Source organism: Oryctolagus cuniculus, chromosome 4 (assembly GCF_051225735.1).
Source record: "Oryctolagus cuniculus isolate XC-2025 breed Fujian yellow rabbit chromosome 4, ASM5122573v1, whole genome shotgun sequence".
NCBI classification, from domain to species: domain Eukaryota; kingdom Metazoa; phylum Chordata; class Mammalia; order Lagomorpha; family Leporidae; genus Oryctolagus; species Oryctolagus cuniculus.
Window position 1 is genome coordinate 83,976,244 of NC_142870.1, and position 24,947 is coordinate 84,001,190.

At 43.9% G+C, this 24,947-nt stretch overlaps 1 long non-coding RNA gene across 2 annotated transcripts in view; it reads right to left on the bottom strand.

Annotated features, from left to right (window-relative positions):
* Positions 1-7,737: 7,737 nt before the first annotated feature.
* LOC108177995 (uncharacterized) overlaps positions 7,738-24,947 on the bottom strand; it is a 39,189-nt gene continuing 21,979 nt past the window's right edge. Inside the window, exons 2-4 of one of the 2 annotated variants that reach the window (XR_011387985.2) lie at positions 21,787-21,860; positions 21,145-21,342; positions 7,738-7,934 (exon numbers count right to left, since the gene is read on the bottom strand). This is a non-coding gene — a long non-coding RNA (uncharacterized LOC108177995). The remainder of the gene's footprint in view (positions 7,935-21,144; positions 21,343-21,786; positions 21,861-24,947) is intronic. The other variant, XR_016233178.1, reaches the window with a different exon arrangement.

A 24,947-nucleotide genomic window follows, 5' to 3' on the forward strand; every position in this document is an offset into this window, starting at 1 on the left:
CACTAAGCAAGATAGAACGTTCTCACAGAAATCAGAACTGTCAGATGGTTTCTTTAACATCAAAGCCTAATGCAAAATGTTGGATTTCAGAAGTTGAAGCAGATTTGTGAATCATTGCCAATTATGCTGCTGCCTTTTTAATAATCCCTTAAGTCAGTTTACTGGGGGAGGAAGGGCTGAGTTGGACCACAGAATGGGAATCTGAGGAAATGTGTTCATCTTCAGTGCTAACTGAAAAGCAAACTGGTTCCCACTTCCCAAGCAGGAGTGCTTGAGTTTTTCATGGTAAATCAAAAAGTACATAATCCAATCTAGGAGTCCCCTAGTTTGCTTTTTTTCTAACCATGGAGGACACTGGAGAGGTAACCTGCCTCTTGGGGTGCCCTCAGCAACATGTATGAGAATGCTGGTTCAACCGCTGGCTACTCTGTTTCTGATCCAGCTTCCTGCTGGTGTTCCTGGGAAGCAGCAGATGATGGCTCAAATGTTTGAGTGTCTGCCACCTACGGGAGAGACCCAGATGGTGTACTTGGCTCCTGGCTTTGGCCTGGCCTAGGCCTGATGGTTTGGGGCATTTGGAAAGTGAACCTGTGGATGGAACATACACATTCTCTCTGTGTTTCTGTGTCTTTCAAATAAATATATAAAAATAATTTTCAACCAGATTGCAAAGTAAATTGGACCCAGGGTCATAGTCTCTTTATTTTTCAAAGCTCCAAGCATTGTTCCATGAAATTCAGTTAGAATCATCTGGAATTTTACAGTTTGAATGAAGACACACTAATAAATGTAAAATTGAGAGGAAAGATGTTTATTTTTTGAGAACATTAAACTTTTTTTAAAGACCTATTTTGTAAAGATCTATTGAAAGGCAGAGTTATAGAGAGAGACAGAGATTTTCCATCCACTGATTTAATTCCCCAAATGGCCGCAACAGCTGGAATTGAGCCAATCCGAGGCCAGGAGCTTCTTCCAGGTCTCCCATGTGGGTGTAGGGGCCCAACTATTTGGGCCATCTTCCACTGTCCATTAGCAGAGAGCTGGATCAGAGAGGAGCAGCCAGGACTTGAACCAGGACCCATATGGGATGCTGGCTTTACCCACTATGCCACCACGCCTGCCTCTAAACATTTATTAATCATCAACTTTGTGCCCAGGAATTTTGCTGGTAAAGGTAAGTAAAAGATGATTCTTTAAACAAAAAATGTTGCAAGCATTTGGAAAGTGAGCCTGTGGATGGAGCTCTGTGTCTGTCTCTACATTTCAAATATTTAAGTATATTATTACTGGAAGCAAAACCAAAGTGGAAGGTAAGATAGAGGGATCAGGATGTCTGTTGCTCCTACACTTAAATACTGTGTCCAAGACAGTTCCTTATTTTTCCTCCAAAGTATTTAAGAGTTATTTCTTTATTTCAAAGGCAGAGTGTTGAAAGAGGGAGAGAGAACCTTCCATCTGCTGGTTCACTCTCCAAATGGCCAGGGCTGGGCCAGGCCAAAGCCAAGATCCTAGAACTCCATCCAGGTTTCTTAAACTGGTGGTGAAGACCCAAGTCCTTGAGCCACCTTCCTCTGCTTTCCAAGGTGCACTAGCAGGAAGCTGGATCAAAGCAGAGCAGCTGGGACTCCACCTGGCACTCCAATATGGGATGCTGGCATTGTGAGTGGTGGCTGAACCCGCTGCACTTTAACACTGGCTCCTGCAAAGTACTTTTTTTGAGATTTTATTTACTTACTTGAGAGGTAGAGTTACAGAGAGAGAGGGAGAGACAGAAAGAAAAGTCTTCCATCTGTTGGTTCATTCCCCAAATGGCTGCAATGGCCAGAGCTGGGCCAATCTGAAACCAGGAGCCAGGAGCTTATTCCGGGTCTCCCACACAGGTGCAGGGGCCCAAGGACTTGGGCCATCTTCCACTGCTTTCTCAGGCCATAAGCAGAGAGCTAAATCAGAAGATGAGCAGCTGAGACGTGAACCAGTGCCCATATGGATGTCGGCGCCACAGGCATAGGCTCAGCCTATTAGGCCACAGCACTGGCTCCTCCAAAATACTCTTTAAAAATTTTTTTAAAGATTTATTTATTTGAAAGGCAGAGAGAGAGAGAGAGGTCTTCCATCTGCTGGTTCACTCCCCAAATGGTTGCAATGACTGGAGCTGGGCCGATCCAAAGCCAGGAACCAGGAGCTTCTTCCGGGTCTCCCACATGGGTGCAGGAGCCCAAGGACTTGGGCCATCCTCTACTGCTTTCCCAGGCCACAGCAGAGAGCTGGATTGGAAGAGGAGCAACTAGGACTAGAACCGGTGCCTATATGAGATGCTGGCTTTTCAGGCCAGGGCGTTAACCCACTGCACCACAGCACCGGCTCCTCCAAAATACTCTTGATTGTTTTACCTCTTGCCTTAGATTCTCCCAACATCAGTAACCGGGTCCCACATTATCAACCTTGATTCATTTTATTCTCTCAAATAGGCAAATCCAATCCATTAGGAAACCTAATTTACTACCCTGTCCTGTATCTGTGTCTCTCCCCTTCTACAATCTCTACTGTACTTAGTGAAGCAACCGTCCTATAGCCCATATTCCTGTGTCAACCCCCCAAGTGCTTTCCCCACTTGGATTCTGCCCTCCCATCTTTCTGTACCGCAGCAAGTGCTGGGCACACTTCAGTGTCTGCCAGGAAAAAGAGGGGCTTACAGGCTTGTGTGCACTGCCCCCACACACCTCTTCAAGTCTTCTTCCGCTTGTTTATTATAATACCTTGGGGGTTTTCAGTTTCTCCAATGCTCTTCCCTGATTTTTGTATGACTTCGTAATGTTGAAACATAACTTTCCCACAGATTCCCACTTGGATCTAAAAGCTGTCTTTCCTATTATTCTCGATCCTTGTTTCTCTATCTGCATGGTTCACTGGTAGTTGCCTTGCTTCCTCAATAAACGTAAAGCTCTGTGAAGGGAGGGGCTCTTTTGCTTATTGCAGTATTCTTGGAGGTTTGTATGGGTGGGCTCAGTGGAAGCCTCAGCGAAGTATTTGTTGGATGAATGAAAAGATGATACTTAATCACAATGCTATTCACCTTTCTTTCCTGTTAGCCTTCATTCATATACAGAAATGTTTAAATAGTCAAGACATTGGAGAAATGAGCTAATCCCATTTCCTTAATTTTTAGAGAAGGCAGCTCCAGCAAAGGGAAGTCACTATCACCCAGCTGCTCATTAGCAGAGGAGAGATGAGAATCTGGTTCTTCTGACTCCTTTCTTCTTCTTCTTTTTTTTTTAAGATTTATTTATTTATTTATTTGAACGGCAGAGTTAGAGAGGCAGAGGAGGCAGAGGCAGAGGCAGGGAGGCGGGGTGAGAGAGAGAGACCCGCTGGTTAACTCCCCAAATGGCCACAATGGCTGGAGCTGAGCCGACCCTGATCTGAAGCCAGGAGCTTCTTCCAGGTCTCCCATGCAAATGCAGGGGCCCAAGCACTTGGGCCATCTTCTATTGCTTTCCCAGGCCATAAAAGAGAGCTGGGTCGGAAGTGGAATAGCCAGGTCTTTAACCAGTGCCCATATGAGATGCTGGCACTGCAAGTGGCGGCTTCACCCACTACGCCACAGCACCAACTCTCTGACTCCTCACTTTCACAGTAAACCTCTTCTTGGACTCAACTACTGTGACCCTGTCTTGGCTGGTTGGCTCAATTTTTTCAGAGCAGAGGGAGTTAACAACTCATTCAGGACCATCTGAAAACAAGCTTTTTTCAAGTCAAAGCAACTGGTACCAAAACTCCCAACCTGTAAACATTTTGGAAGTAAATCTTGCTAGAGAATGTTGTGTTTTCCAATATTCACAGGGATCCCAGACATAATTTTTACTTACTGACTTGTTTGTTTCTTATGAACATTGATAACTATTTGAACATTGATTGTTTTACTAGCTTGCTTTCAAGAGCACTTTGAAGAGATTTTTCATAAGCCCTAATGTACTGGACTTATTCAAAAGTAAGACATGTGAATTACTGGCCTCTATATGTAAGCTTTGTGACTATTTACCCTGATTCCAAGAGGATTGTTTCTGGCTGTTAAAAAGTTGCCAAAAATCTCAATTCATGATGAATGGATTATTTTTGAAATGTAACACCCCTCAAACCACGCCCAATTCTACCTATTTCATGAAGACCTTTAACACTTGTTAGAAAAGATATCATTGTTGTCCAGTTCTGTGGTTGAACTAGAACATGAGTCAAAGAAAGTTCTGTTGATTTTTTTAAAGTAGACTTTCATTTTTAGAGTAGTTTAAGTTCCCTGCAAATTGAGAGGAAGGGGCATAGACATGCCATTTCCCCTCTGCCCCAGCACACACGCAGCCTCCCCCATATCCACATCCCTTATAGTCAGTGACCTACACTGTGGGGAGCAACTCAGACTAGACTAAGTTACTGGAATTAAGACTTATTCTATGCATCTGCTCTCCCACAATATGGCGCTGGGAGAGGAGAAAACAGCTTCTACGCAGCTGCCTCCAGTTCAGCCAATAAACTGTAGGACTTGCTCCTGATTGGAGGAGAGCAGCATACTCGGCGTGTGGGCAGCCGAGTTAGGATTGGCAGAGGAGGACTATAAAGGAGGAGAGAGACGGCATGCACCAGGAACATCTAAGGGGAACATCTAAGAGGAACACCTGTGCAGCCCCCGAGAGAGCCGGCCGGCGGTGTGCCGCTCCCCCGCGGAAGTGGGGAATGTGGCAGGGGGAACCGCCCTTCCACGGAGGTGGAAGGGACAGTAGCCAACCCGGGAAGAACCAGCAGCAAACCCGGGGAGGGCCGAGCAGACGAAAGAACAGCGCAGGGTCCTGTGTCGTTCCTCCACAAAGAGGGGGAGCGACACTACACTGACCTACACTGACACCTCCTTGTCACCCAGAGTCCATAGTTTACATTAGGGTTCACTCCTGATGTTTGGGCAAGTGTGTAATGAAATGTATCTTCCATTACAGAACCATATAGAATAGTTTCACTGCTGATTCACCCCTCTCCCCTCAACACCTGGGTAACCACTGATGCTTTTATTATTTTTTCCATGGTTTTTGTCTTTGATGGACAGCTTTAACTTAATTACATGCGTTTAAGATTTCTTCACGTCTTTTCATGGTTTTATAGCTTCTTTTCAGTGCTGAGTAACACCCGTTGTCTGGATTTTCCACATTTATCCATTCACTTAGTGTGAGATATCTTGGCTGTTTCCACGTTTTCACAATTGTGAATAGAGCTGCTATAACATAAGTTTTGAACCCCTTTGGGTAAATGCCAAGGATCTCACAGTTGTCGGATCGTATGACCCAGCTGTCTTCCAAAGTGGCTACACCGTTTTGCCCTTCCACCAGCGGGCAGTGTTCCTGTTGGTCCACAGCCTCACTAGCATGTGGCAGTGTCTGTGTTCTGGATTTTGGCCTTTTAAATAGATGTAGTAGCTGTACAGTCTTTGTTTTAATTTGAACTTTTCTAATGATATGATGTGGAGCACATTTTTTTGCTTCATAGATCCAGACCAACATGTTTGCTATTATATAATTATATTCTATGAACTAGCTGCTTAAAAAAAAGATATATGTATTTGAAAGGCAGAGTTAGAGAATGAGACAGAGGGAGAGAGAGCAGATCTTCCATCTGTTGGTTCACTCCCCATGGCCACAATAGCCAGGGCTGAGCCAGTCCAAAGCCAGGAGTCAGGAGCTTCTTCCAGGTCTCCTGTGTGGGTGCAGGAGTCCAAAGAGTTGGGCTGTCTTCAGCTGCTTTCCCAGGCACATTAGCAGGGAACTGAATTTGAGGTGGAGAATCTGGGACTAGAACCAGCACTCAGATGTTGGCATCATAGATGGTTGGCTTAACCCACTGTACCACAATGCTGGCCCCCTAGGAAATAGCTTTAAAACAATTCTTTTTTTTTTTTTCTTTCTTTCTGCCTTCCAAAAAAAAAAAAAAAAAAAGAGAGAGAGAGAAAGATCAGCTATTTGCTGGTTCACTCCCCAAATGTCCACAATATCTGGGGCTGGGCCATGTTGAAGCCCAGAGCTGGAAACTCAGTCTCCCACACGGGTGGCAAGGACCAAGCTACTTGACATTTCACCAGCTGCCTCACAAAGTGTACATTAGCACGAAGCTAGAATTAGAATTAAGAATTGAGAGCCAGGCTGTGGCGTAGTGGGCTAAGCTTCCGCCTGCAATGCCGGTATCCCATATGGACGCAGGTTCAAGTCCTAGCAGCTTTTCTTCCAATCCAGCTCTCTGTTATAGCCTGGGAAAGCAGTAGAAGATGGCCCAAGTGCTGTGGTCCCTGCACTCATGTGGGAGACTCAGAAGAAGCTCCTGACTCCTGGCTTCCCATCGGCCCAGCTCCAGTCATTGTGGCCATTTGGGGAGTGAACCAGCAGATGGAAGACTTCTTTCTCTCTCTCTCTCTCTCTGTAATTCTGCTTCTCACATGAGTAAATAAAAATCAAAAAAAAAAAAAAAAAAAAAAGAGCGGTTCCAGGACTGGAACCCAAGCTCTCTTAACATAGGATGAAAGTGTCTCAAGCAGTGTCTTTTTTTTTTTTAATTTAGTAAATATAAATTTCCAAAGTACAGTTTATGGATTACAATGGCTCCCCCCCCCATAATTTCCCTCCCACTTGCACCCCTCCCATCTCCCGCTCTCTCCCATTCCATTCACATCAAGATTCATTTTCAATTATCTTTATATACAGAAGATCGATTTAGTATATATTAAGTAAAGATTTCATCAGTTTGCACCCACACAGAAACACAAAGTGTAAAATACTGTTTCAGTACTAGTTATAGCATTACTTCACATTGGACAACACATTAAGGACAGATCCCACATGAGAAGTAAGTACACAGTGACTCCTGTTGTTGACTTAACAATTTGACACTCTTGTTTATGGCATCAGTAATCTCCCTAGGCTCTAGTCATGAGTTGCCAAGGCTATGGAAGCCTTTTGAGTTCGCTGACTTTGATCTTATTCCGACAGGGTCATAGTCAAAGTGGAAGTTCTCTCCTCCCTTCAGAGAAAGGTACGTCCTTCTTTGATGGCCCCGTTCTTTCCACTGGGATCTCACTTGCAGAGATCTTTCATTTAGGTCTTTTTTTTTTTTTTTTTTTTTTTTGTTCCAGAGTGTCTTGGCTTTCCATGCCTAAAATACTCTCATGGGCTCTTCAGCCATATCCGAATGCTTTAAGGGCTGATTCTGAGGCCAGAGTGCTATTTAGGACATCTGCCATTCTATGAGTCTGTCAAGCAGTGTCTTAACCTCTACCTCGAAGGCCCATCCCTTCAGCATGGTTTTTCTTTTTAAAATTTATTTTCATTTTTTTTATTTGAAAGGCAGAGAGCCAGATAAATAGATTTTCCTTTCACTGGTTTACCCCGCAAACATCTGCAACAGCCAGGGCCAAAGCCAGGGCCCAGAATTGCACTCAGGTTCCCATGTGGATGGCAGGGACCCAAGTACTTGAGCCATCATCTGCTGTTCTTCCCTAGCCCCTGCCCCAGGATGCATGTCAACAGGAAGCTGGATTGGAAGCAGAGTAGATAGGACTCTACCCAAGCATTCAATATGGAATACAGGTGTCCTGCACCAAATGTCCTCCCCCGTGGAACATGTTTTAATATGTTTGTTTACCATCTACACATAGCATCTTTGATGTGGTGTCTGTTGAAGTCTTTGGCACATTTTTTAAAAATCAGATTGTTTTCTTATTGTTGAGTTTTAAGAGCTCTTTGTATATTTTGGTTAATAGTTTTTCATCAGATGAATATTTTTCAAATATATTCCTTTGTCTGTGGTTTGTCTTTTCTTCCTCTTGAATGATTATTGAGAACAATACTTTAAACACTTAGCTCTCTCTTCTGCCCATATTCTGGAAGATACTATATGATAAGATTCTTCTGAAAAATTAAAGACAAGAGATAACAAACATTGGTGAGGATTGGTGAGGATGTTAAGAAAAAGGATCCTTTGTAAACTCTTGAGTAGAATATTAACAGTCATTATGAAAAACAGTATGAAGTTTCCACAAAAGGTTAAAAATAGAACTATGTATTCCAGCAATTCAGTTCTGGGCATATATTCAAAGGAAATGAAATCCATATGTTGAAGAGCTACCTGCACTCCCACGTTCATTCCAGCATTATTCATGATAGTCAAGATACAGTATCAAACTAAGTGTCTGTCAGTGGACGAAAGGATTAAAAAAAGTACATACACAGAATGCAGTACTATTCAACCTTTAAAAACAATGATGTCTGATCTGTGGCAACATGAAGGAACCTGGAGGACATTATGCTTAGTGAAATAAGCCAGGCATAAGAGTCAAATACCATAGAATCTCATATGCAGAATCTAGAAATGGTGAACTCAGAAGCAGAGTGTGCGGTGGTGGTTACCAGGGGTTTTGGGTTGTAGGGGCTGAGAACACGTTGGTCAAAGGTTACAAGTTTCTGTTTGATCAGGCATAAGTTCAGATCGATTGTGATTGTACAACATGGTGACTATGGCTAACAACAGTGTTTTGTATATTTGAAATTGCTAAGAGTAGACTTTAAATGTTCTTAACACAAAAAAAATGTGAGATAATGGATATATATTTGTTAATTAGCTAGCTTGATTTAACCATTCCACAATGTAAACATGGATTAATCAAAGTCATGTTTTACATCATGAAAATATAATTGTTATTTGCTAATTAAAAGAATATAATTTCATTTTTCAGATTAGTTATGTAAATGAATAAAAGTGTGATGACTTTTCAATTATTCTTAAATTATGAAAAGATGCATTTGCAGAATTTACCTGTGGTCAGAGAATATGGATGCACCAACAAAGAATATGAGTTTTCAAGGAGATTTTCTCAAACTATGCTCACTCAGCTCGAATTGAGTGAATTTTGTGCAAGCCAGATATATACTTGAGTGCACAGAATTTAAATGTTAACATCACACAGCTCTGACTCTGCTCAATCAGGCTTGTAGACCCGCTCCTAACCCAAAACAAGTAGACTCTTCTCAGTTCTATTTCTTTAATTTTTTAAAAAAAATGTATTTATTTATTTGAAAAGTGGAGTTACAGAAAGGGAGAGGCAGAGGCAGAGATAAGTCTTTCATCCTCTGGCTCACTCCCCAAATGGCCGCAACAGCCAAGGCTTGGCCAGGCTGAAACCAAGAACTAGGAGCTTCATCTGTGTCTCACATGCTGGTACAGGGGCCCAAGCACTTGGGCATCTTCTGCTGCTTTCCTCGGCCATTAGCAGGAAGCGGGATTGGAAGTGGAGCGGCCAGGATTTGAAATGGCGCTCATATGGAATTACAGTGCTGCAGGCCGCAGCCTAACCTGCCACAGCGCTGGCCCCTCCAGTTTATTTCTGATCCTAAAGCTGAATGTTTCCTTTTGGGAGTGAGCTCAAATAATTTTATCTGAGTAAATTTTCATTTCTAGATAAAACTAGGTAAAATAAAAAAAAAAGGAACATGCATTTGGAGCATATCTCAAACATTTCAGACACTACCAAGCATATTACCTGAGTTAATTCATTTAATCCCCAGAGCAATAATGCCAACATGACAAAGTGTTCATTAGAAGATGAGGGGTCACTTAGATCATTGGTGACTTTAGTGAGAATGCCTTTATTGGCCTTGTAAGGGTGGGAGCCACATCACAGAGGGGGCAGAGGGAGGAGTGGAGGTGTGGAAACAAGTACTGCCTGTCTAGGCAGCTTGTTCAAGAAGCTTAGTTATAAGCCAAAGATGGAAATAGAGTAGACAAGGTGAGGTAGGGATTTGTATATTATTTTAGACTTAGGAAATGGGAAGAGCAGGTTCATCTCTTGTATATGGTTACCAGTGTACACATTATTCAGGTAATGTTGAAAAATAATTAGCAATCACAGTTTAAAGAGAGAACTAGGAAAGCATCTAATCAATAATCCTTCCTTCCTGCTCTTTGAAGTAACTGCTTTCTAATCTATGTCCATTATACTATACACTTAGTGTTTACTAAGTATCTCAGTGTGGCGTATTCTCAACCCGTTCTTTTTCTAAATGCAATGCTTAATAACACTGTTTTCTACAGTGTGGGTTATGAGATCTATATTAATATTTTCTATTATTTTCATGTCATTTGCCTTCAAAAGATCATCTATTTTTAAACCATTAATTAATCTCCAAGCAGATGGCACAACCAAGAAATCTTTTTTAGAGTTGGAGGCTTCTGTATATAATGTTAGAACCCCAAATGTTATGGTTCTTTGTTCACACATCTTATTAGTGAAAGTTATTGCATTCAAATTTTAGTTACAATACAAATTAAAATGTCTACTGATGGAAAAAAAGCTATTGAGAAAAACATTGAAAATTATACCCAGCTATTTATTATTAAATGAAATTTTTGGAAAGTAACACTGCAGATCTCAAAGGAAGGGGATATTCCAGCACTCCATGACAAAATACCTGAGCACAGAACTAGACAGCTCAGAGCTAATTTTGGAACTCAGCAGTCAAAGCAAAAATTTTTCAAAAGGATAGCTGAGAAAAAGCAGATCTTGAGCTTACATTCTTTTGATGAAACATGGTGTGTACCAAACTAAACTCATAAACTTTCCCCACCAAACAACGCCATAACTGGGGGAGAGACTTCCGGTCACCCGAGCTGTGCATCAACTCCTCTTCAGTGCCCTCCTTGGCCTCAAGTGCGATACGTTCAGAGCGCCTCTGGATTCTGCCCCTCTCTGGCTTCTCACTGTGATCCTCTGTTCTCCACCACCCTCCAATTAGTCTCTTTGTCCATTCAGTTTCTCCTCAGTCACCCTTGCTATTCAATAGCCATCCTATTCCTAGATGTTGATTATCCTTGTAAAACAAATGTAATCTTGCCTGGAAATATTCCAAGGTTAAAAGCCCCTTAGTCTGCAGGATAAAATGGAAACTCAACTTGCCCTTAGAGCCTTTCTCTTCTGGCCCTGCTCCACCATGCTAGCTGTCCTCATATTACTTTGTTCTCTTTATATGTGCCTTGGGGCTAGGTGAGGTTAACCCTTTCTTCTAACATCTTTCTTTTTCTTTTCTCTAAATATCAACCTCTGACATTCTGATCTTTTCGGACCATCAGGTCACATTCTACCATCTACATTCAGATTTTTTTCTATGTGATTTTTCCCCCTTTGAATCTATTACATTATGTTTATTTCTCACATATTACATTCTGCTCAATGTTCTAATTATTTGTGTACTTGTCTTCTCCTCATCATATCTTTCTTGTAGTTTCTAACACAGAGGTAGGAGTATGATGGGTGCTTAAGTATTCTTGAGTCTTGAGCTATATTAACTGGTAAAGCATCAGTACTTGATTCCAATCCAGTCTGTAATGGTGGACCCTTATTGTCAGTCTGCAGCTGGATGTGACTGGAGGGACCAAGAAAGCTTGCACAGGTCGCAGAGCATTGGCCCTGTTTATCATCTCGACATAAGAAAGCATTTCATTACATTGTTCCTTTCTCTTGTTTCCAGATCCAGGCACCACAAACCTGTGTTTCAAGATATGCAAGAATGTAAGTTAGAAGTGTGTAGAATCCAGGCCCGCGCCGCGGCTCACTAGGCTAATCCTCCACCTTGCGGCGCCGGCACACCAGGTTCTAGTCCCGGTCGGGGCGCCGGATTCTGTCCCGGTTGCCCCTCTTCCAGGCCAGCTCTCTGCTATGGCCAGGGAGTGCAGTGGAGGATGGCCCAAGTGCTTGGGCCCTGCACCCCATGGGAGACCAGGATAAGTACCTGGCTCCTGCCATCGGATCAGCGTGGTGCACCGGCCGCGGCGGCCATTGGAGGGTGAACCAACGGCAAAAAGGAAGGCCTTTCTCTCTCTGTCTCTCTCTCACTGTCCACTCTGCCTGTCAAAAAAAAAAAAAAAAAAAAAAAAAGAAAAAAAAGAAAAAAAGAAGTGTGTAGAATCCAACAGGTAGAGTTTGAGCTGCCACAGAAACATCTATTTGTCTGTTGATTTTATCCACCCTCAGCAGAGCCTTATACTATTCAAAGGTGATATGGATTACAGTAGCGATATATGGTCCCTCTCTCTTGGAAGATTAGAGTAAGTTTGATTTGAAAAATTCTGCCAGCAAAGCCTGATTAGCAAGAAAACAATGATTTTTTCATATTTTTCAGTGACATGTGAGTCTGTGGAGACAAAAATGTTAATTTCAGCAGATGTGTCTCAGGGAAAACGTGTCAGAACATTGTATCATCACCAAGAATAGCTTTTGGAAGGCAGTGGGTGCCTGGATTTAGAAAGGTTAAAAATAAAACCAAAAACATTTTTACATATCTTTCAAATGGCGGTAAAATATGTTATGTTTTGCACAAGAACTCTTTCAGCGGACTTGTTTATTATCAAGATAGCTTCTTGCATAACCCAACTGATAAACCTTTCCATAAGTTTCATAAATTCCTGGTGATTGTTCATCTGCCCCTTTCCTTTCAAGCCATTTATTGATATGGAAGCTTGGTTGAATGGCCTTTGGTTGTTCACACGCATCTCAATCTGGTTTTGAGGAGATGTTGGTTTTGGCCGCTATTCAATTCCATTCAAACACATTAAGAAAAGTGTGTGACCGGGTAGCTGGTTAGCAGCTGGCTTTTAGATTTGCTTTGTTCTTCATCTGGTTTGCTTCAACTACACATTACTCTAATTTCCTTACTTTCAAACAGCAACAAGCTTTTGCTAAGTATTGTGAAAATAAGGGAGAACTTACAAAACTGAAATAGGGTGAATTTGTGGGTATGGAATCATATTACACTGTTGAAAACATGATACTTTATTACACCAAGAGGGCAGAAGTAGTACCCTTGTGTTATTGCATGTGTTAGGTTTCACTGTCACTGGAATCACTTTCACTAAAACAAACACACACAATGAAAACTTGATAGGACACAGGTCATTCTGAAGGTGCCTGGGATAGGTACTGGCTCTTGCCTCCACTCCTCACTTGGTGACATGGACCAAAAGGAATCTCTAGGGAAGGGGGGAGAATTGATCTCTGAAGGGCAAATTCCTTGTGCTGTTAAAACCCATTGTATTCAGGCACTTCACTATCAGTTGGAACTTTGAGGAAAGCTTATTTCATTGATTTTAAATATCTGAATTCTGAAACACTTTGTATTTAAAAACATAGCCTTTCTCTTTAAAAAAAAATCTTTATATAAAAATTTTTGTTTAAAAATAAATGTCAGGTTCTGAATTAAAGAAATCAACATTAATAAACTCAATTGGTTGTACAAGTCCAGTAACTAATCATAATAATGACTAACATTTACGAGCATTCTTGTTCTGGAAACTGATCATAAATATAATTTAATCTTCAGAACAACCTAATATGCTATGTACCATTATGATCACTATTTTACACGTGAGGAAAATGAGGCACCGAGGAAGTGTAACATGTTCAAGGTCACACACATGAAAGTCACATGTAGCAACTGGTGCATCCAGAATTCCAACCCAGATAGTCCCCAGAACTCCATGGACTTGAAGCAGGCGTGCCAGTATTACTGCCCAAGTCTATCACTCCTTTGTCTACTATTTGTATTGTTCTTTGCATATTTTGGTTTCCATCTTCTTTGCATAATAAAATCAAAGTTTCAAGGAAAGTGATTTCAGTGGCAGTAAAACCTGCAAAGCCCCACATGATCCTGTCCCTTCCTGCACTGTGCACTGTCCAATGTCCACCACTCCTTGCTGTTCCCCAGATGCCCCAAGCCCATTCTCACCAGAGAAAGTAAAAACAAATTTGTTCCCAGGGCAGGTGATCTGGCGTGGTGGGTCATGACATGGCTTGGGATGCCTGCATCCCATATCGCAGTGCCAGTTTGAGTCTTAACTGATCTGCTTCTGATCCAACTTCCTGCTAATGCACGTGGAGGCAGCAGATGATGGCTCAAATACTTGAGTCCCTGCCACCCATGTGAGAGAACAGGATGGGGTTCCTGGCTACTACCTTCGCCCTGGCCCAGCCCTGGCTGTTGCTGACAATTGGGGAGTGAACCAGCAAATGGAAGATCAATCTCTTGCTCTCACTCTCTGTCACTCAGCCTTTCAAATCAATCAAAAACATTTTTTATTCTCTCTGCCTGAATCATCCTTTTTCCAGAATACTTCCTTGCTTGCTCTATTATTAGTGTTATTATTACTAATTTATTTGAAAGAATGACAGAGATCTTCCCTCCATTGATTCATTCCCCAAATGCCTGCAACTGCAAGGGCTGGGACAGGCTGAAGCTATGAGCCAGAACTGCATCTGGGTCTCCCCTGGGTGTGGCGGAGACCCAACTACGTCAGCCATCATGTGCCACCACCCAGGGTGCGCACTGGCAGGAAGCTGGATCAGAAGAGGCAGCAGGACTCTGACCCAGACACTCTGACTCGGGATGCAGGCGTCCCAATTGGTGGCTTGACCTGCTGTGTCAAAACCCCCGCCATGCCTTCAATTTATTCAGGTCAGTGTGCGATATTACCTCCTCCTTGATCACTCTGTACCCCTCTACCCTGTTTTATCCTCCTTTGTAACCTTTATCACTCTTGAAAATATCTACTTACTAGCTCTTGCTCTTGTCAACCTTCCCTTCCATTAGAAGGCAAACTCCACACAATGGGGGTTTGTCTGTTTCGCTCGTGCCATGGCTGTGTATAGTGCAGTGCTGGGCTATAGGTGATCTGAATTTATGGGATGGATTTAATTTCTCCCAGAAGCCTCTTCAGGCTGTTAAGGCAGACAGCGTCTATCATAGCCTTTTTGTAGGTGAGCAGGACTTGGAAAGATGGAATCAACACCTCCAATGTTAATAAGTGGTTAGGACTTAAATGAGACAGAAGCCCCTCCCTCTTCACCCTCAGTCTGGACATTTTTCACTGTGCCATCACGGTCTATCTGATGTCATTTGTTTTTCTCCTCTTTGTCTCCAGCATGTTTATAAGACTTTTCTGAAATTATTGTCTGCAACACTTGACAGCAACCAAACCACAGCTACGATTGACTGTATAGTTTGAGAATTCCTGAGTGAGCTGCTCTAAATCTTGCTGGTTACGACATGATTTTTCTATGGCTAAAACTTTGAACTATTTATAAATCTTGCTCTTTTCCGCATATCCTATTCCAAATGTGGTCAGAATATTTAGTTAAACTCAAGTCTTTGCTTAATTTGAGTGAATGAATGCTTTTATTCAATATAGATTTAAATCCGGGGTCTTCTGTTTACTGATATAAACTAATCTCTCTGGACCTTGGTTTCTTCACTTAGTAAGTGGGGATAATGATAGGAGCCGCCTCAGAAGGTTGTTCTGATTAAATGAGATTATGTAAAGTGCCTGATCCACAACAATGACTCCACCAATAGTTATGGGCTGTGTTGCAAATTCCCTGTGCTCAGAGATGGGAGGATACAACAGTGAAAAAGCCAGATGTGGGGCCTTTGTCTTCAGAACTTTCAGTCTCACGGGGAACAGAGTTACATAAATACAACATGTGGCAGGTACTCTGAGATTACCTTTGAACCTTGAAGTTATCTCTAAGTCTTCTCACACTGCACACACATGTCAGCTCCACCTTCACAGAAACCCAGAATTCAGTCACCTGTTACACCAACCTGCTGCTGGCACTCTAGCCCCGGGGCCTTGAGCAACTCCCTCCTGTGCTATTGCAAAGCTTCCTGACTGGTCTCCCTTTTCCCCTCATAGGGCAGCCAGGCTGATCCTGTTACCACTGACGTCAGACTGCATCACTGGTTTAGGCAGAATTATTCACCCCTGTGTCCTAATCCCTGGATCCTATGCGTATGTTCCCATATGCGGCCAAAGAACTTGGCAGTTGTGTTTAAGGATCTTAAAATGGGGGATTCTGTTGGGATTTTTCAGGTGGGCCCAACCTACTCATAGGGATCCTTAGAAGTGAATAACCTTTGGGACTGACATGACACAGTAGGTTAAACAGCTGCTTGCGACACCAGCATCTCATATTAGAGTGCTAATTTGAGTCCCAGCTATCCAGCTTCCTCCTAATGTACCTGGGCAAGCAGCAAAAGATGGCTCAAGTACTTGGGGCCCTGCCACTCATGTGGGAGACCAGGTTGGAGTTCATGGCTACTGCCTTCAGCCTGGCCTAGTCATGCCTGTTGCACTCATTCGGGGAGCAAATCAGTGAATGGGATAGATTCTCTTTCCCTTTCTGTCCCCTCCATCTCTCTTGCTTGGTCTTTCAAACAAATAAAATTTGGGGGGGGAGGCCTACACTGTGCATAGTGGGTAAAAGCTGCCACCTGCAGTGCCAGCATCCCATATGGGCACTGATTTGAGTCCCAGCTGTTCCACTTCCAATCCAACTCTCTGCTGTGGCCTGGTAAAGCAGCAGAAAATGGCCCAAGTCCTTGAGCCCCTGCACCCAGATTGGCACAGCTACAGCCTTTTCTGGGGAGTGAAACCAGCGGATGGAAGACCTCTCTCTCTCTCTCTCTCTCTCTCTCTCTCTCTGTAAATCTGCCTTTCAAATAAATAAATAAATCTTTTTTAAAAAAATAAATTTTTTAAAAGATTCTATTTGTTTGTAAGGCAGAGTTTACAGAGAGAGAGGGAGAGACAGAAAGAGAGATTGTCCATCTACCCGTTCACTCCCCTAAATGGCTGCAACAGCCAGGGCTGGGCCAGTTCAAAGCCAGGAACTAGGAGTTTCTTCTGGGTCTCCCATGTGGGTGCAGGGGCCCAAAGACCTTGGGCCATTCTCTGCTGCTTTCCCAGGTGTATTAGCAAGAAGCTGTATCTGAGGTGGACCAGCCGAGACTTGAACTGGAGCCCATATGGGATGCCAGCATTGCAGGTGGCAGCTTAACTGGCTATGCCACAGCATCAGCCCCGCAAATAAATCTTAAAAAAAAAAAAAAAAAAAGGTGCATGCCCCTTAGTAGCTATGGTCAGAGGGAGAAGAGGACTTGGAAGTGTAGCAGAGAAGTGCAGCCCTGCGGGTCTTGAAGAAAGAGGACTCCAGCAGCTGGGCGAAGCAAGGGAGCAGGCCCTCCCCTGGAGCCTTGTGAAAGAGAGCTTTGCCAGCATACAGACTGCATCACAGTGGGCTACTTCTGAGCTCCAGAACTGGAAGGGAATAAATCTGTGTTGTTTCAAGCCTCTCAACTTGTGGTCATGTTAAAAAAAGATTTATTTATTTGAAAGTCAGAGTTAGACACAGAGAGGAGAGGCAGAGAGAGAGAGAGAGAGAGAGAGAGAGAGAGAGAGAGAGAGAGGTCTTCCATCGATGGTTCACTCCCCAATTGGCCAAAACAACAGGAGCTGCACTGATCCAAAGCCAGGAGCCAGGTGCTTCTTCAGGGTCTCCCTCATGGATGCAGGGGCCCAGAGACTTGGGCCATCTTCTACTGCTTTCCCAGGCCATAGCAGAGAGCTGGATTGGAAGTGGAGCAGCTGGGACTTGAACCATATGGAATGCCAGTGCTTCAGGCGGTAGCTTTACCCACTACGCCACAGAACCGGCCCCAACTTGTGGTCATTTTTACAGCAGGAATAGGAAATAAATACATCCCTTCTGCTCAGAGCCCTCAGGTAGCTTCCCCGTTCACAGGGGCAAGAGCCAGAGTGACTTGCTAACAATCTGGCCTCCCTGCTCACTGTGCCGCAGCAAGCACTCAGCACTCAGGCGCTGTGCACGCGCCCTTCTCTCCTGCATGGCTCCCCTCAACCTCACTAGACACAAGGCTCCTGCTCCCAGTGACCTCTGCTGGAGCATCACCTCCCAAAACTCCCAGTATAAAACGGGCACACATGCCTCGTCCTGTGGCACACCCAGGCCACCTTCCCCGGCATTATTTTTCTCATTAACATTTTTCCCCACAGAAACCTTTTATTTAAGGAATACAAACTTCATGCATTTCATAAGTACTCATTAACATTTGTCACCACCTGACATTATGTCTTTCCACCCCCATTGGAAAATATGAACTCATGAGGGCAGGGACTTTGTCTCCTTTGCTTTTGTTTCTTCTTACAAGGGGTAAGAGTCCAGTAAACAATGAATCGAATGAGTGGATGAAGGAGGGAGGGAAGAAGGCAGGGAGCACTATGGAACACTCAGAGTGCAGCTCTGGTGGGGCCAGCAGAAGGGGTTGAGGGAAAACCTAAGAGCAGCCTGTATGGGAACCAGCCAAGGGGAACAAGCAGCACATGTGAGGCCATGCACATGGCCAGAAAGCTGGAGCTCCTGGGGCAGACTGATGGCAGACTGGGGGCTCTATTTTTTTTTTAAAGATTTATTTTACTTATTGGGGCTGACACTGTGGCATAGTGAACTAAGCCTCCACCTGCAGAGCCGGCATTCTATATGGGCACCAGTTCAAGTCCCGGCTGCTCCACTTCTGATCCAGCTCTGCTATGGCCTGGGAAAGCAGTAGAAGATGGCCCAAGTCCTTGGGCCCCTGCACCCGCGTGGGAGACCCGGAAGAAGCTCCTGGCTCCTGGCTTTGGATTGGCGAAGCTCTGGCCATTGTGGACATTTGGGGAGTGCCAGCTGATGGAAAATCAATCTCTCTGTCTCTCCCTCTCACTGTCTGTAACTCCACCTCTCAAATAAATAAATAAAATCTTTTAAGAGGCCGTGCCTCTTACTAGCTGTGAGTTTTTGAGCTCTGTCAGGCAGTCGGATGGTAGCTCTAGCTTGCAGGTTACTGTGAGGAAGAGGTGACTGAATGGATAGACGTGTACAGGTGTGCCTGGCATACTGCAAGCAGGGTGCAAGAGGTAGCAGCTGTCATTACTGGCAACTGGGTGGCACTGTCAAGCTCACGCAAGGATGGACAGGGTGTGATGTATATGTTAAAAGCCTTGCTCTGGTTGCAGTGTAGAGAATGATGAGCAGGAAAATAACTTTTTTCTGAGAAGGGTGCTTTTTTTTGTTGTTGTTTTATTCAGAGTGACAGGGCCAACAATGTGGTGTGGGCTAAGCCTCCACCTGTGGCGCCAATATCCCATGTGGGTGCCGGTTTGAGTCCCAGCTGCTCCTTTTCCAATCCAGCTCTCTGCTATGGCCTGAGAGAGCAGTAGAAGATGGCCCAAGTCCTTGGGCCCCTGCACCTGCATGGAGACCCAGAAGAAGCTCCTGGCTCCTGGCTTTGGATTGGCCCAGCTCCAGCCGTTGTGGCCAATTGGGGAGTGAACCAGCAGATGGAAGATCTCTCTCTCTCTGTCTCTCCCTCTCATTGTCTGTAACCCTACCTCTCAAAAATAAATAAAATATTTTAAAAATTCAGAGTGACTATTACTCTTATTTTTTGGAATTTTTACTTCATAGTTAAAAGTGAACTGGATGACTCAGTATGAAATAGTACAAGGGTTAAGCTACCACCTGCAACACTGGCATACCTTATGGGTGCTGGTTCAAGACCCAGATGCTACACTTCCAATCTAGTTCCCCACAAATGTGCCTGGGAAAGCAGTGGAACATGGACCAAATTGTTGAGCACCTAATACCCATGAGGAAGATCTGGATGAAGGTCCTGTCTCCTGGCTTCAGCCTGGCTCTGCCCCCACTGTTGTAGTCATTTGGGGAGCGAATGAGCAGACTGAAGATTGCTCTCTCAGTCTCTCCTCTCTCTGTCCATCTCTCCCTCTCTCTGTAACTCTGCATTTCAAATAAAATAAATAAATTGCTAAAAAAAGAAAAAGAAGCAGCACAAGGAGTTTTTGCTTTTGTGTATCATGCTTTTCAGACTGCACAGTGTGACTCATTACTGGTCACAGATCCATTTAGTGGGTCAAAAACAGCTTTCGAGAGGGGCATTCAGCCTTAGAGGTTAAGAAGCCTGTGTCCCACATTGCAGTCCGGGTTCAATCCTTGTGTCTTGTTCCTGACTCCAGCTTCCTGCTAAGGCAGACCCTGAGAAACAGCATATGATGGCTTGAGTAATTTAGTTCCTGCCATCCATGTTGGAAACCTGAATTGAGTTCCCAATTCCTGGCTTCAGCCACAGCCAGGGCCCATCAAGGGCATGACCCAACAGATGAAAACTCTCCCTTCTTTGCCTCTCAAATAAATAATAAATTAAAAAAAAAAAAAAAGCTTGAAAAACAATAAAGGACCAGATGTTTGGCAGAGCAGTTAAGACCCTGAGTGAGGCACCTGCATCCCATATTGGAGTGCCTAATCTGTGTACCAGTTCCTCCTCCACCTCCTCCTCCTTATCTTCTTCTCCTTCTTTTAAATTTGTTTATTTGAAAGGCAGAGTGACAGAGAGAGAGAGAGAAAGAGAGAGAGAGAGAGAGAGAGAGATACACTTTATCAGGAAGCCAGCTCAGAAGAGGAGACAGAGTTTGAACCCCTCCTGTACGGGATGCTGGCCTGCCAGGGGAGCAGCTTAACTGTCAGTATAACAACCCAGCTCCACTTTTGACTCCAGCTTCCCTCTGATGCACACTCTGGGAGGCAGCAGCTGACGGCTCAAGTGCTTGGGTCCCTGAAACCCACATGGGAAACCAGGATGGAATTCTGGCTTCCTGGGTTGGCCTGGGCCAGCCCCAGCTGTTGCAGGCATTTGGGGAGCGACTGTCTCTCTCCTTCTTCTCTCTCTCTTTCTTTCTCTGCCTGTAAAATAAATTAAAAAAAAAAATTAAACAATATAAAAGAAGACAGAAGGGCTGGCACCATGGCAAAGTAGGTTAATCCTCTGCCTGCGGCACCAGCATCCCATATGGGCACCGGTTCTAGTCCCAGCTGCTCCTCTTCCAATCCAGCTCTCTGCTATGACCTGGGAAAGCAGTGGAAGATGGCCCAAGTACTTGGGCCCCTGCACCTATATGGGAGACCAGGAAGAAGCACCTGGCTCCTGGCTTTGGATTGGCACAGCTCCAGCCATTGCGGCCATTTTGTGAGTGAACTAATGGAAGGAAGACCTTTCTCTCTGTCTCTCCCTCTCACTGTAACTCTACCTCTCAAATAAATAAATAAAATCTTAAAAAAAAAAAAAAAAGACGACAGAGCATAGCATTTGGGAAAATTAATTAATGTGTTGTGACATTCATTTTCCAGTTGCATAGTTGTGTCTATTTATACATACACACACTCACCCTCATTGGGCACCAGCAAATGTATTGCTGACCACAGATCCTGGTTTCACAAGTCTGCTTTCTGCTTGCCCTGCAAGCCAGCAGTGTCAACCCTGGTGAGGCTTCCCTGGGGTCTTTGAAGTTCTCATGCTGTGAAATGACTCTTAGACGTAGGAAATCTTCCCTGCTTGGATGTGTGGCCAAATGTCTTGCTGGGATCTACAACGAGTTAAGAGCAAAACCAAAGACTCCTCAAGAGACAGCCCTAAGGAAGCAGTTGGCAGAGCACAGCCATAGCAGAGCAGCTGTGGGAGGCCAGTTCCAGATCTCAGAGTACCTCGTGTTTCTAAGTTAGAGAGTGGGAGGAAGGATGGGGAGGTGTGAGTTGCTTATCTCCATAGTGCCACCCACCTCTCCTGCCTTCGAGAGTCATGTCATCGTAGCCAAGCTGCCGACAACTCCACTGAAGCTTATGGAATCAGCTGAGGAGGAGAGGCAGGGCTGGGAGGCTGTAGAGGGCCCCAAAGCCCAGGAGCCATCTCTGCTGAACTTGTTAGCCAGAGGGCTGTCTGGCTGGACGGCAGCTCCATGGGTGGAGGGAAGGGGGTACTCTGGCTAGTTCCCTGTGGGAGCATTTCAGCCAATGCCAGTGGGGCTACATACCTTTTTCATCTGTCACAGTGTGCCATTGGCAGCAGTCCATCTGTTAGTTTTGTTGTAAGAAATCTTCTAATTCTCTGAGCAGGACAACAAAACCAGGAATAAGAACCATGAGGGAGTAGAGCAGTGGTAGCTGAGAGCAGGGGAGCTGGGCAATTTCTGTTCTTTGAATTGAGCTGTGTGGGGACCAGTCGTGTAGAAATCACAGTATACTGAACAGCCTTACGCTTGGAGGCACGGAGGCGCAAGGGTGGGGGTGGGTAAGTCCTGGCACTTCTGGACTCTGCCAGTTCTCCAACAGTTTATTCCTTTCTCTGGCTATTTTTATGGACTCGAGACATCATGCTTCCCATTGCAGTCCCAGAACGCACACATCTGGGGCTCTGAATGGGTAGCTGGGGACAGATAGCATTTTGGCCAGCATTTGTTCTGGTGCAGAAAGCTGTTGGTAATGCCAACATTAGAAGGTTTTATGAATACTTCCCTCTGGGGAATCCAAGCCTCTTCTTTAAAGATTTTTAAAAAGTTATAATTTTAGTGTAGACTTGTATTGTGCTGTAAGTATACTCAAAGGGACTAAAAAATAGGTAAAATTTATCCCCCTCCAACTTTTTAAAAGCAACAATGACAAGGCACCCATCATTATGAGAGGGTAAGGAAGGAGACATTTACAGACCATATTTAGCAGAGCCTTGGGAGTAGGCAGCTTCTCGGCTTTTTTATAAGGGGTGGGTTTGGCTCTATTCCTATTGTTGACAGAAATCAAAGAAATACTTCTAATTTCAGCTGAGGAAGTCAACAACATGGGTTTATCTATTCGGACCAATTTTATCACATGAAGGAATAAGACAAATTTATTTCTACTGCCTTATGCTTCCCTAGCACTCCCACCAAGAGTCGAGAAGCAGTTAAAAGGAAAAGACAGATATGCAGAAGAAAAGCAGTAACTGTTGATGTTGAAGATGGCAGGCGACCTTTGGCAGTCAGGGAGAGAAGAATGAAATTCAAGCCCGGATGCCCTGGGCATTGTAGCCCTGGGAGGGAACTTACTCTTCACTTATTATGGGTTGTACCATGTGCATACTCTTACAGTTTTAAAATAATCAGTAAGAGCAACAAAGCTAAAGTCCTCTAATATTTGAATTAAACCTTATTTCCATATTTGGGGACTCCAAAAATTCTTTAAATAATAAAAAGAGAATAAAGTTTGTGTTTTGATGCCTGCCTAAAGGAAATACCAAAAGTGTCCTTGTGACACTACCTTATGCTCATGAGTAAGCACTCTCTAAGCCAAGATTCTGTGCAAGCGTGTGTTTCCTGGTTAGCAGGTAACAGGAACAGAAATCAAGCTATAGAATTTCCTCTTGGATCTCAAGAAAATGTCTTTCCTGACAAACTGGTTTACATTCTAATGGGCTGTTTTCTAAGGCATTTCTCTTTTCCATCTTTGCCAAGTGAGCTTTCTTCAGTTAGTTAGAGTACCGCAGTGCACTTTAATTTTCCCTTTGTCTGAAAAATAAACTTAGGTTACTGGCATACTTTTTATTCTCTTCCCATAATTTTTAATTTCTTTTTGACTTTCATTCTAAGTGTTATTTAATATTTTCTAAATTCATGACATATACAGCATATAAGTCATTAAAATGAATAGATAACATCTGAAACTCTGTAAGTCCACATTTCTTGGAACAATAGGTCTAAAATCTTCTTCAATTGGAAACAATTTTTCTGCTTGTAAAAGCAATGCACATGTTTCCAATAAGAGGAAAAAAGGAAAGACAACATAAGAGAATAAAATTGAACAAATAATTGCTGTCAACATTGGATTGATTTCCTTCTCATTCTTCTTCTAGGGGTAACATGCACAGCATGGTGTTCTACTGTAACTTATTGAACCAGTTCTTTAGTAAGCATATAGGATATACGTCATTTGCTGTAGAAACAACATGTCAGCAAAGGTGCATACACACACACAGCCTTTTCGTAGTGTAAATTGCAAAGACACATTTAAAATGTTGACATATTGTGCCACCTTGTCCTTCAGGGGCGTTCTATGCTCCTATCAACAGTGTGTGAGAACCTCTATCTGCACAGTCTCATCAACATTTATTTATTTTCTTCCCTTGTACATATTTCCTGTTTCTTTTTTTGGAAGATAACTTAGCTTCTCATGAGCCAGAGCTTCCAGAACTGTATAGCATGACAATCCATGCTGCTTGTCTGGAGTAAGCAATTCCTTCTGTGTTGTGTGTGTCCGAAGGAATACTGTAGGCCTTGGGTTTGCCCATTCCCCACATCAACAAGAAAAACTCACATCTGGCACATATGCTAGTCATTTACTGAATTCTAAATATTAATTGAATCCTCATGATTTGCCTGGCCCTGTGCCACATGAGAGAGAGAGAGAAAATGGTGAGCAAAACAGTCAGTCCTTGTTCTCAGTTTTCATTCTAATAGGTTGTCTGCTAAGGCCTCACTCATTATTCTTTTCAGTCTTAAACATGTGATGAGGGGTCGGCGCTGCGGCTCACTTGGCTAATCCTCTGCCTGCGGCGCTGGCACTCCAGGTTCTAGGCCCAGTCGGGGCGCCGGATTCTGTCCCAGTGGTTCCTCTTCCAGTCCAGCTCTCTGCTGTGGCCTGGAAAGGAAGTGGAAGATGGCCCAACTGCTTGGGTCCTGCACCTGCATGGGAGACCAGGAGGAAGCACCTGTCTCCTGGCTTCAGATCAGCGCAGCGCATCGGCCGTAGTGGCCATTTGGGGGTGAACCAATGGAAAAGGAAGACCTTTCTCTCTGTCTCTCTCTCACTGTCTAACTCTGCCTGTCCAAAAAAAAAAAAAAAAAAAAAAGTGATGAGGAAGAAAAGGTGCATATTTGTAACTTGGGTATGTTTGACTTTTGACTTCAGAAATGTTTTATCCACTTGTATGAGCATTTTTCCACTTTAACAACTTTTTAAAATTCATTTGAAAGACAGAAAGGCAGAGAGAGAGGGGGAGAGAGAGAGAGAGAAAGAGAGGGAGGGAGAGAGAGAGAGAGAGAGAGAGAGAGAGAGAGAGATCTGTCCCCAAATGCCCATGACAGCCAGGGCTGGGCCAGGCTGAAGCCAGAAGGTAGAGCTCCATTTGGATCTTTTATGTGGGTGGTAGGCACTCAAGCACCTG